The 12,448-nt window shown below is 39.8% G+C and overlaps 1 protein-coding gene across 1 annotated transcript in view; it reads right to left on the reverse strand.

The window, feature by feature from the left end:
- NR1H4 (nuclear receptor subfamily 1, group H, member 4) overlaps positions 1 to 12,448 on the reverse strand; it is a 55,554-nt gene that overhangs the window by 40,101 nt on the left and 3,005 nt on the right. Inside the window, exon 2 of the mRNA XM_009876646.1 lies at positions 6,665 to 6,669. The gene's annotated coding sequence lies outside the window, so the exon portion shown is untranslated. The remainder of the gene's footprint in view (positions 1 to 6,664; positions 6,670 to 12,448) is intronic.

Here is a 12,448-nt window from a genome sequence, read left to right on the forward strand (position 1 = left end):
CTTCCTTTCTCCTGCATCTTTTTCATGTCTCACCTCATAAAACTGCAAACCCTCCTTCATTAACCAGTTTTTGGACTCCTATCTAGCCTACAGGGATCCAAATCTAGTTTGGGATCTCTAGATTCACTGTAACACAAGCAACAGAAATAAAAATAATAAAAGCTGAATGTGTCCCACCACGATAATATTTTTCTGAAGATAAATGGCAAGCAGGAATACTCAGAATAAATGGACATTTTCTTAAAAACTGTCAATGGAATCAAATAGTAATCACTTGAAGTGTGAAACCCCCGCTTGTGCTAGTTAAGTGAAATAAGTGCTAAAGTTCTGGACTTCGAAAGATGCACCTGGAATCTGTACACAAAACTGTCAGACAAAGAAATCACATGGAACAAATATACCTATTCCTTCTCTGGATTGCACCCTATTTTTCCATTAATTACATATAAAACATTTTATATTTCTAAAAGGATAAAAAATTGACAAACAGTACAATTGTAAAGCTGATGCACATAATTAACTGGATAGTGTTGTTGCAGGAAAGACTCGGTAACAAAGTTATGCCCTCTCCTGCAGTGACACAGAAGCCAGCTTTCTAAAGACAAATTCCAATATTATCATTATTTTTCATGACCTTGACATTTTTCCCAAGGGAAAAAAATACACCAGTTTTGTAGATGAAATTACTTTTCCTTATATTATTCTTCAAAAAAATACCAGCTTTGAAAATCTTTGTTTTCTGGTCAAAAATCCATTAACAACCACTAAATAATTCAGGTGAGAAAATTGCTTTTATGCTATACAACAACAAGAGCTATCAGTTTAAGGAATTATTACTTACTGTTCTTTTCTGGAAGACTGCAGATGGCAGGATGTAAGACAGTTCTGCACTCAGTTCAGTATCCTAACGATTCTCACACAGGAACATTTTTGTTTTGTTTTGTTTTTTTTAGGTTTAGCAGAAGCCTGTAGTGATAACACAATGAATCAAAGCTTGAGCTCATTGGCTCAGTGCCCTAATGGACAAGGATTACTCATTAACAGTTCTTCCTTTGCGAAACTCTCCAAACACAGGCGACATTAAAACATTGCGAATCCCAGCTTGTCCACCAGCACAGAGACTTGAGATGCTCATTAATACTCTGGCTGGGTGCAGAGAGGAAGTTAGCTCAAAAAGTGGGGTGACACTTGTTGCTGCTACCTTTTTTTCAGTTATAACACTTGCACGTGATATCATAGAATCATAGAATCATAGAATCATAGAATCATAGAATGTTTGGGTTGGAAGGGATCTTAAAGATCATCTAGTTCCCTACCACGGGCAAGGACACCTACCACTAGACCAGGTTTCTCAAAGCCCCATCCAGACTGACCTTGAACATCTCCAGGGAAGGGGCTTCCACAACCTATCTGGGCAACCTGGTCCTGTGTCTTACCACCCTCACAGAAAATAATTTCTTCCTAAAATCTAATCTAATCTCCTTCAACTTAAACCCGTTTCCCTTTGTCCTATCAGTGGACACTCTTGTAAAAAGTCCCCCCCCAATCTTCCTGTAGGTTCCCTTTAGGTATTGGAAGGCAGCTATTAGGTCCCCCCAAAAGTCTTCTCTTTTCAAGACTGAACCTTCTCAGTCTCCTTATCTTTCCTATCCAAGGAGCACAGATGCCGTTCCAACACATATGCTTGACCTCTGAGTATTTCTGCTCTTTACACTTTTTAGGAGAACTGAGCATTACACCAAGTGCTGAAGAAGCAGAATGAGCTAGAAATTACAGCACCACATGGATTTGAGGACAGTGAAGTTTTCTTCCTGGATTTGACACATGTTCTAAAAATCTGCACCATTTTGATTTGGGCTTATCTCATAAAGCTTTGGGTGTGAAACCTAGGCCCTTAACTTTAAACCTAGTGGACTCATGCGCTTTTTGTGCACAGGACAAGGAAACTGGTACCTGCAGATGGTGAATCACACCCTCGATGGGCCGCATGGCATCTGAAAATACTGATCTCTTGCTATTGACAAAAAAGGGACCTTGAACCACTACATCACCACTTACCCAGTAGAGGAATTTAAAGTAGAAAAACTCCAAGCTGTTCTAACATCCCACCTATACAACAAGGGTAATAATTCTGTTTTGCATTGCTAAATGTATCCAGTGGGCATGAATTGATCTGGCCGTGGTATTGAGGCAAATTTCAGCCAGAGGGAACGGCTGGCAGCATCACTCTTGGTAAGCAAGTTCATGGCAGCCACATGTTACATGCTCTCCATCCTTCTCTACATATTTGCCCTGTCTGAAAAAGAGTCAATACACAGAGACACAAGTTGTACCTCCTGCTCCAGAAGAGAGGCATCAAACAGTCCTCTCTAAGAGAAAGGTGACAGCTGCTGGTCCTGAAATTACCAAGAGCAAAATTCTCTCGCTTTCCCCCAGTTTAAGAGAAAAATAATTTCAAAAGCTATATTCATTGAGCTTATACCAAGGAAACAGAAACTCTCTGTCCTTCTCTTTCAAATGCAATTAATAAAAGCTATTTCTCGTGTGTTCTGCTTGCAAATTCATCTGGTAGCCAGCCAAACACACGTAGTGTCACAGATTTCCATGGAGATCAATGGGAGAATGTTGCCAATAGGCCATCACTGGGCACACCCACGGAGGTACTGTTTTCAGGGATTTACACCTACAGTTCATTTCAGCAAGCATCGGCCGCCTGATAAGTACACTTTAGGCTAATATTCAGTCCTCATTTATGACTCTCTAAAAGTCATCACTATTCTAAATGATGAGATTTGTTTTACAAATTCATGTTTAACAAAATTGACAAAGTAATTTCAAATAAGAGAATACTTCCAAAACAACCCTACCCACAGGAGACAGGTGGTCTCTACAACTCCAGACATGCCAATACCTCATCTGACACTTTCAAGTATATGTCTACTCAAGTGGTACCTAGGAAACAGTGGTACGAAAAAAAAACTCTCTCTTTGGTCATCCCGTAACAAGTGATGGGTTTTGTCCCTTAGCAGATGAAGAAGCAGAACCTGAGCTGTAAATCCAACAAAGGTCATATTATGTCTTGTGGAGCTTTAGATCTCTTGGCTAGTTCTGAAGGCCTTAAATCTCTTTGCAGCATTGGTCCTAAATAGTTGGTGTCACAGAGCAACTGCTATTTAGAAGTCCCTAGAGACCAACTTTCAATAAAGGGTCTTTCTCAAAAAGCATTTTCCTCTGTGTGGATGCTGTTTGTCAGACAGCAAAGAGCTCACCACCAAGGAAAATGAATTTAACATCCATATTCATTAGCAAATTTGTTGCATTAAAGAGTTTTTATTTTCCTTATAATAACTGAGGCAAGTGGCAAAATGGTGCTTTGTCCACTAATCAATTAATTTCAAGACAATATTAGAAAAAGCAAAGAAATAATCCACGTGATCAAAGGGGAAGATGCTGCCTGTAGCAACAACATGTGGCATTACTAATTCAAGCCAGGTGTTCATATTCTATTGTAGCTGATGTGCAAATAAAAATTGATCAGAAAAGAATTAGAGCAAATCAAATATATCTCCTATAGTGCTACGAGAAACTACCTACACAGCATCAAGGGAGAGAAGAGGAAGGTGAAAAATTGAAATCCATTTGCTTATAAATACAGTATCTTTTTTAAGAGAGCATCCATACTGTAATTTTTAAAATTTTCAGAAAATAGGCATCCTAGAACCTCTCGAGACAATACTAACATTACTTCTTTGGCTGATAGATAGCATGTGTTCTAAAATACATCCATGCCATTACCAGTACAAATATAACTTCAGCTACAAAAATAGGGATATATATTACATTCAGGGCTAGAAATCTGTCTGCCTAGAAAATACCACTGCATAAACTCCATACTCCATGAAAGAATCGGAGGCTTTGTTGTAGCTCTTGTTTGCTTCTCCTCCTGCTACTCCACCTTTTCTCCACTAAAATAATTACCATTCCATACTTGCACTGACAAGGTAGCTCCATGGCCTGAGCTATGGAAAGGCAGGACAGATTCTGGCAACAAAGTAGTATGTCATCAAAACTGTGGATGGGAAAATCTAGCACAGAAGGAGATAGGGGAAAGGAAGAAAAGATAGACTAGGCTCATCACACACTCCTATGAACACATAAAACACTAAAAAAAAATATGAAAATATTACACCCAGAAGTGATGAGTGCCTTCTCCTTTTTGTACAGAAAAAACTTGTCAACAGCTGTAGAGCTTTCTGCCCGTTCACAGCCAGGTGCTTTGAGGTCCAGCAGCATAGTATGGATGACAACCAGTGACTACTAGTGAGACGCCTTGAGTCTGCATTTGTTTAACAGGCCAAGGGACATGTGTCTTGACTGAAACCTGTCTCTGCTCAAGATCCTCTGTCCTGACAGCTCCCAGTGTGAATGGTACTGCAGACACCTCAGGGTTCGTCTGAACCCAGCCATGTCTCAGCAGAAACCATCGGTTACAGCTCAGAAAGTGTTCCCAACTTTGTTATGAGCAGTTGCCACTAAACACCAGTCACTTGCAGCTTTTCTTTCATCCCTGCAGCACCCCTTGTTTTTAACTGATACACAGAGGGAAGGCATTATCCACAACACTTTCGGTCATGGTTTGTCCCCTCAGAATGACCATTTCTTACTCTCAGATGTTCTCTGAAACATCACTATTCACCACTCTAATGAATAAAGGAAGTTTTCACTTCTTGAAGGATGGCCAAAATTATCACCAGCTTACAATAAATTTTATCACATGAAGATAATTAAGCAATCTTAATAGATAAGGCTGCTTCTGTACACACTAAAAAAATAGAAAAGAAGTGGGGACAAAGTTTCAGTGCGTTAATTCTAGCAGCTGCTTATCTATTTTTTCCTCCTGCATTTCAAAAGTGGAGGAAGAATTTTGATTTTAAGATTAATTTAGATTATTGAATAAGTCTTTTCTTAATCAGAGGCTCTTCATTAAGTTGCTCTCTGATCGTTCGTTTTCTGAAGAGGGCAAAATTTGTTCAACAATCCTATGTTGTGGCCAGATGAAATGTATTGTTCTGTCTTTATTACTCACAAGTAGAGTGTCATGAAGGGTAAAATGACCACGGAACAATCTGTCCTAAGAGGAGGAATTTCTCCCTGATGGCAGAGAGTTAATAGTTAGCCAACATGCTCTGGCAAGAACATATAAATTGTTAACAAGATCCATCTTCCAGCTGCTTGGGTGCAAGAGGAGAGCTGAGCATATATGTAATCAGCTGTAGTATCAGATAGACTTCAGCACGGGGAACTTGGTCTACCCCACTCTAGATGACCTGAATGAAATTCGGAATGTGTTTCTCTATAAGTCTCTCATTATTCTGAATTTCAATTAAGGCACTGATACTACATGCTCTTTTTTTCTTTTTACCTCCTGCTAGGGGTTACAAGTTTAAAAGTTCTTAGAGGAATCACAACTTTCAGTTAAACATGCTAGTACAGTAGTAGCTGATAAGAAGTTCTCCTAAAGGCCACCTCAGTGTAAATATATACTTTATTCTTTCAATTTTTTCCTCTTGATGTTTTGATGTTATACAGTATGATAGTGAATGAGTTCAATAAAGGTTAGCCTTCATTTATGTAAATACTTGAGCAGATAAAAATATTATGAAATGTTGGTCTGTTCCAGTAAATGAATGCACTGTCCTTTCATTAATAAGTAGTTCTTTTAAAATAAATGTCAAAGGTGATGAGTGAAGTATCATTAATAAATAAACATTGGGATATTTTTAGATGGACTTTTGAATTGCTAAAATATTCACACTAAGTAAATTTATTCTGCATACTTTTAAATTTGTACTTTTTTCTCATACTGTATTATCTAGTGTCAAGGAAAAAGAAAGATGTTTAAAAGGACTAGTTCAGTAGCTAATGAGAAACCATTTGTTTCAGGATGGGAAAGAAAAAGTAGTTTAGTCATCCTATGAGTGAACAGTATAAGCCATTGGAGGTGCAGGAGGAGGCCCTGTTAATACCATTTGGCAAGGCAGAGTCACTGTTAGTCTTCTAAACCCTCAGTTCCAGACTTTATTGTTCTATATGAAGTTCTATTGGGCTCTGAAGCATTGCAGGCAGACATCTGCTCTCATTGCTTATTGAGACAGGTGAATCACGGTGAGGGATCAGCTAAGAGCTGAGAGACATTACCTGCAGTATTAGCCTGATATCCATCCAGCACACAGAAGAGGCAGGACTGAAGATAAAGCAAGCTACAACTTACCTGGGGCCCATGTGGAAAAAAAATCCACTATTGGATGAGAACATGAGAAGGCAATGCCAAGCACACCTCCAGTTTGTCACAAACCAGGAGTAGAAGCCCAGGCTTGAGCTTAAATAGCATCCTAATCCTATGAGCAAGGTGTGTGGAAGGCCTCAGATGAATTTGATCAGGATCATTAAAGCCTACTAGTGTCCTCAGGACCCTGATGTAAAGCAACTGTCAAAAATTTTTGTTCGCTCTTTCTTGTTCTCTACCAGAATTTGGGCAAATGGTGAACATGATTATGGTCACCTGTGGCAGGCAAGAGAACCAGCAGTAGAAGTAGACCCTTAATGTGCAGACTGAGGTATCAAAAAGTCAATGTCACAAATTCAGCTGAATTACACTCATTACTCCATCTGACTAAGCAACAATGAAAGGGGCTGGAAATTGGATACCATTGGGTCCTGGACATAGCTGAGTTACTGCAAAACTCAGAAATGTGAGAATCATAGAATGGCCTAGGCTGGAAGGGACCTTAGAGATCATTTAATCCAACCTCCCTGTCATGGGCAGGGACGCCTCTCAACTAGGTCAGGCAACACATGGGGACCAAACGGGGATCAAACCTGCGACCTTGGTGTTATCAGCACCACGTTCTAACCGACTGAGCTAACCGGCATCATGCTGTATCTTTCAATTGCCTCTATCTTCATTTCAACAAAGTCAGCCATGACTGTGTAGGTGGAGCCTTTACCACTTCATTGTGAAAGATGTTGGTGGCATGACCGGTAAAAGAGGTGCACAGCTCCTAGACACTTTACAGCAAAGAGCCCTGAAATGGCCACAGCTCTCCTAGGACAACAGTCTCCTTGGCCATGAAGGTGCAAACAAAGCACAAGGTATATACTGCCATAATTAACAAGGAAGTGAGCAGGTAATGCCCATGTAGTGGAGGGAGGGAGGGAGGTAAAAAAGACAAGGGTGAAATGGAGGAGAGTGAAGAGGACCACAGAGAACTGGGCAAAGGATCCTTACTTCATGTCCTAGGGCCCAGATCAGTTAGCTCATCCTCTTGGTTTCTGCCTAGAAATCACTTGGTAGCGAGGACAATAAGTGATTTGAAGGCCAAAGGAAAATGGTGTGGTTGAAGAGAAAGTTAGGGGGATGTTAAACAATAGATCTTGGGAGAATTATTTTATTTTCCTTTCTCTCCCAATCTTCAGTTTACATCAGTGCCTTTTGAAAACAAATTACTTCCCTTTTTGAAAGAAAGAAATCAAATGCAGTATAAAGTTTATTAAATTTAAACAACACAAATTAGGAAATGGAGAGGTTACTTGTCTCATAGCAGTATTAACTTGGGCTCACTCTGAAGAAAATCTTCAATTATCAAAACCTAACCTGAATCCCCTTTTTGTCAAAAATCGGGCCATATCCCAAAATACAAATAATTTGCCTTGGCAGATCTCTCATTTATCTCCAATCTCTCTTGGCAGATCCATTTCATGTCACCATCTCATTCCACAACAAAAAAAAATATAACAATAACAGGTTATCTAGAGAACAGTGATAGTGTAGATTACATGCATGGCAAATTGTCTAGTTCTGTTTCTTGTCTCTGATAATCCTTCCTGCCAAACCGTCACAAGAAAGGGAGTCTTACAAATTAATGAATTTTAGTCTTTAGCTGTTTTTCTAAATAGGTGTGTGGGATGAGAAAAATTATAGGAAAAAAGGTAAAAATCAATTCAAAGAATGGCAGTTCACCTATTCAGCAGCATAAGCCACTGTCACTTTCTTTCTGCACTGGCTCCTCACAAATATGGAGCCAAATTAGATTTTTCTATCCTTTCCCTCAAGGTTTCCGCAAACTTGCATCAGGCTAGTGGGGGTCTGTGGCTATAACTCTCTGAATTTATAAGCCTTACCCCAAAACTGATATTTCCCATGAGGCAATGGTGTTGTCCACCCAAAGGATGTGCAATGCTCATACAGTAGATGGCCCTTTGTCAGCTGCTGACCCATGGTGGAATAAGTCCTCAAGAGCCTGTGGGATCAATCTCTATGTTTCACCAGACCACTGTAGCCATATTTGTGGGTTTTGGATATAGAAGCTGATTACTATAACAGCAACTGGGGAATGGCAGGTGTTACTGTCTGAGTTCTTCAGAGCAAGGGCTGGACCAAGCAGCCAGTCCTGGTGTTAACTCTTCTGTCTAGCAGAAACTACGAAAAAAAGCAGGAATCAGGACCCCTTCCACCAACATCTTTGATATACAGAACTATTTCACAAAAACATCATCAGCCCACATGAACCAGCTGCTACGCAGCATGGAAAAGGAGGTTCCAGTTTCTGATCTCTTAAATTTGAATGCAAAATTAAAACAAGGCAGCAAGAATGATTGATAACTAGGGAACTGCTGTTCTGGCTACGGTGAGGACTACAGCTGAGTCTTAAACTGCAGCAAACTTGCCCATAAATTATTTTTTTTTTGCTTAAGCATGTGTGGCTATGTGTAATTGTGTTGCTATTTCTACTCAAAGGAAACAGAATCTTTACATGCGATTAACAAAGAAATTAATGTCACTGACAGCTGAGGGGCAAAAATTGTGCTCTACTCTTTTTCCAGTAGTCTTTCCCTTGGAATATCTGATGATGAGAAACACAGCAGTAGAAGTTGATGGGAGCATCAAAGGTAACAAATACTGAAGTAATAGTATGATTATTAGATACAGCTGATGCTGTCCTAATGTTATTAAACTGAAGACTTCCAACATAAAATGCATGCTTCCAGAAAGCCATCCTCATGTAAAGACAATAAAAGGGATTCCTTCCTGTATGTATGAAAATAACCCATATACTAGCAGATGATTCTGCATTTCAGACTGCCTCATTAATGTGCAGCCAATAAACCTATATCTTGCCAAATGAAAGTGTGATAGAGGAAAACAAGAATGCATGTAGCAACGTGAGTTTTTGAAACCAGAAAGTATTTTTCTCCTGGATATGTGATATCGACCTGAAACGTACATAAACCCTGGAAATGCATACTTTTACCTCCACATCCACTTCATTCCAGAGGGGACCAAGGAATGCCTACCTAGCTCTTTCTACTTTCAATTTAGTCCGAGAAAGATAATTCAAAATTAGAAAATGTGAGGGACATGCTATTTTCCCAGTGCTGGAACTGTTATTCAAGTAGGTGATGAACTGTAATCTTGAACTATGCAAGACCTTAATATCGCTGCTGTAGTGTGATACTCTCTATACTCAAAAATGTTTGCTCTGAAGAAATATGGATTTTTAAATCTTTTAGGAAAATTTGACAAAGGATCACCCAGTCATGTTGTAAAGTTGATCTAAAAATTTAACTTATCAAACATATACTTCTCCTTTCACATTAAAGATTATATAAAAATAAATTACATGAGAAAGAGGGTAATTAATAATATATCAGAGACTGTAAATAAGCAGTAGAAGAGAAAAATCTTAGTACTTCAATACTTTTTAAAAATTTCATACATTCTAAATCTCTTTTAAAACTAGCACAGTTGATAGTCATTCTATCAGTTTAATCATTGACTTGTTGCTTAACTTATCTTGTTACTCATGTCTTTAAAAGTCAACAGATAATAATATGAAATAAATAAAACCTTTGTCACTCATTCCTACATCAAGTTTTACGTAACTCTCCTAAATATGAGTTGCAAGAGAAACCTTTGAACAGCATGCCAGTAAAATGAACTGTATTGCAAAGAAGCTGATAAAGTCTTGTTTGGAATATTGTCAATTTATTCCAGGAATTTAACTGTAATTAACCAGATACTTTAGGCTTCTTGAATGTAATAGACTTCTGCTCTGTAAACATGCTGCTCCTCATTTTTCCATGTGGAAAAGCTTGATCTATAATGGCCCAGATACAGTCCTCTTTTTTCAGATTGTCAGTAAATGTGAGCAGAGACATAACGATTTCTGTAATAGGAATGTCAGACAGCAGTTGCTAAAGTGAAATGAGACCTTGACTGTCTTTTCACATGACTTTGGATTACTTCAAGGCAATAAATGAGATGTGAAAAAGCACTGTTTTCTTGTACTTGCTCACGATTCCTCTACTTAATATCACAGTTTAACAGTAGTTTAGCAATCTCCTTCCTAGTCTAGAGTTTTAGAAATGAAAAAAAAATGTGGTGGATATTCACACACTTTCTGCAAAAATAAGCTGCTCCCTGATGCAGTAGGCTGAGGTGGGTAAATAAAAGGAATTAGTTGTCTGTGTGCAATTTCAGGACTCTGATCTCATTGAGATCAAGGAGTCATAAAATCATAGAATCATAGAACTATTTAGGTTGGAAAAGGCCTTTAAGATCATCAAGTCAAACCATTAGCCTAGTAATGCCAAGTCCACCACTAAACCATGTCCCTAAGCACTTCCCTACATGTCTTTTAAATACCTCCAGGGATCATGACTCAACTACTTCCCTGAGCAGCCTGAATCAGGGTGGGGTAGCTCACATTACTAGAGTGCTGCCTTGGATGGGTATAGACTCTTTAGGAAGGACAGGTCTTACACCTGGGGAGGAACAACTCAATTGCACCAGAAAAGGTTAGGAGTAGACCTGCTGGAAAATAGCCCTGAGCAGAAGGGTCTTGGAGTCCAGGCAGACAGAAAGTTAACCATGAGCTAGCAATGTGCCTTTGTTGCCAAGAAGGCAAATGGTATCCTGGGCTGCATTAAGAGGAGTGTGGCCAGTAGGTCAATGGAGGTCATCCTCTCCTTCCCTCTAGATGTGACCCCTGGTGAGGGCACATCTGGAATATCGTGTCCAGTTCTGGGATCCTCAGTTCAAGAGAGACAGGGAACTGCTGGAGAGAGTCCAGTGGAGGGCAATGAAAATGACTGGAGGACTGGAGCATTCCTCTTTTGAGGAAAGGTTGAGAGAGCTGGGACTGTTTAGCCTGGAGAAGAGAAGGCTGAGGGGAGACCTTACAAACACTTTTTTCAGTAGTGCCCAGTGACAGGACAAGAGGCAATGGGCCTAAACTGGAACAGAGGAAGTTCCATCTAATTATGAGGAAAAACTTCTTTACTGTGAGGGTGACGGAGCACTGGAACAGGCCGCCCAGAGAGGTGGTGGAGTCTCCTTCTCTGGAGACTCAAAATCTGCCTGCATGCAATCCTGCATAATGTGCTCTAGGCAATCCTGTTTTAGCAGCAGGGGTTAGACTAGATGATCTCTAGAAGTCCTTTCCACCTCCAACGATTCTGTGACAGGCTGGATCAGCAAGGAGGTGGAATTGCTCTGTACATGAGAGCAGCAAACATCATGGAGCTCTGCTTTGGGATGGAGTTTGAGTCAGCTGGGAGGTTACAGGTCCAAATCAGAGGCAGACCAGTGATGACAATGTTATGGTGGGTGTCTCCTACATATTGTCTGAAGAGGAAGAAGTAGAAGAGACCTCAGAAAATTGGAAGAAATCTTATGTGTGCAGACTGTGGCCCTCATGAAGAACTTTAACCACCCCAATATCTTGTGCAGGGACAATCAATTCCGGTAGTTTCTCAAGTGCGTTGTTGATAACTGGTAACTGACTATAACTGATAACAAGTGACTTAGTAGCCGAACAGAAGATATGATCTTCTGGACATGATTCTTTAAGACAAGAAAGAACAGCTTGGAAGCATGAAGGTCATGGGCAGCTTTAGCTGCAGTGAAAATGGGACAGCGAAGTGTAAGATCTGAAGAGGCAGAAACGAGGCAAAAAGTAGGATCATAACCTGCACAAGGAAAGAACACTTTGGCCTGTTGAGGACTTGCTTGAAAGAATCTCATAGAATATGGTGATGGAGAGAAGAGTGGCCCAGAAGAGCTGGTCAGCATTCAGAAATCATTTTCTCCAGGCTAAAGAACAGTCCATCCTGAAAAGCAGGAAATCAAGCAAAAGCATCAAGAGGATTGCATGGATGAACAAGGAGCTCCTAAAAATCAAACAAAGAAAAGAAGCATACAAGTGGTGTAAGCAGTATCATGTGAATCTGAACTAACATCAAGCATTCAGAGCATGTTGAGATGGTGTTAACAAAGCCAAAGCCCACCTGACGTTGAATCTAATGACAGATTTGAAGGACAACAAGAGGTTTCTACAGATCTGTCAGAAGCAAAAGAAAAAGTAGGGAAAATTTGAACTTCCTGCTG

Source organism: Apaloderma vittatum, unplaced genomic scaffold (assembly GCF_000703405.1).
Source record: "Apaloderma vittatum isolate BGI_N311 unplaced genomic scaffold, ASM70340v1 scaffold499, whole genome shotgun sequence".
Taxonomy (NCBI): Eukaryota; Metazoa; Chordata; class Aves; order Trogoniformes; family Trogonidae; genus Apaloderma; species Apaloderma vittatum.